This window comes from Haliaeetus leucocephalus, unplaced genomic scaffold (genome assembly GCF_000737465.1).
Source record: "Haliaeetus leucocephalus isolate CR32 unplaced genomic scaffold, Haliaeetus_leucocephalus-4.0 Scaffold251, whole genome shotgun sequence".
Lineage (NCBI taxonomy): Eukaryota > Metazoa > Chordata > Aves > Accipitriformes > Accipitridae > Haliaeetus > Haliaeetus leucocephalus.
Window position 1 is genome coordinate 5,992,636 of NW_010972687.1, and position 563 is coordinate 5,993,198.

At 78.9% G+C, this 563-nt stretch overlaps 1 protein-coding gene across 5 annotated transcripts in view; it reads right to left on the reverse strand.

Moving 5' to 3' along the window:
• The window catches only part of HNRNPK (heterogeneous nuclear ribonucleoprotein K), a 19,385-nt gene that overhangs the window by 18,709 nt on the left and 113 nt on the right, over positions 1-563 (reverse strand). The gene's annotated exons all lie outside the window — the stretch shown is intronic.

Below are 563 nucleotides of genomic sequence, written 5' to 3' on the forward strand. Positions count from 1 at the left end.
CCGCCGCCGCCGCCCCCGAAAGCGGCGGGCCGCGAGGCGGGGCGCTCCCCAATCGGCCCGCCGCCGCCGCCTCCGCGCAGGCCGCGGCCGAGAGCGCCCTCCCCTCCGCCCGCCATTAATTCCCGACAACTCGCCCCGGGCACAGAGTTACCAAGGGCGGACGCAGGAAGGCGGCGGCGGCCGCCGCTCCCCCGCCCTCTGAAAGCGCCCGCTAGCGCTGCCGGCCTGCGCCGCGCCGCCCCTCCGGGAGCCACGCTGGCTGGGCCACAGGGCCCAGGGCCGCCCGCACAGACAGCCTTGCCCCGGGGGCGGGAGGGTCCCCTGGGGCCCGCAGACTGCCCTCAGCCGCCTGAGGGGCCACCCCCAGCATCAGCCGAGGCGGCGACACCCCGCTCTCCTTCTCCTCCTCCACGCAGCGCTCGCGCCGTTCCCTGCGGCAGCCCACGGGAGTCCCGGGGCGCGGCGGCAGGACCCGGGGGTTGAGGCGGGCCTCCCGCATCGCTGTGTCACGCAACGGCGCCGAGAGGGGGACGGCGGCAGCTCCCTTGGCCCCAGCCAGGCCC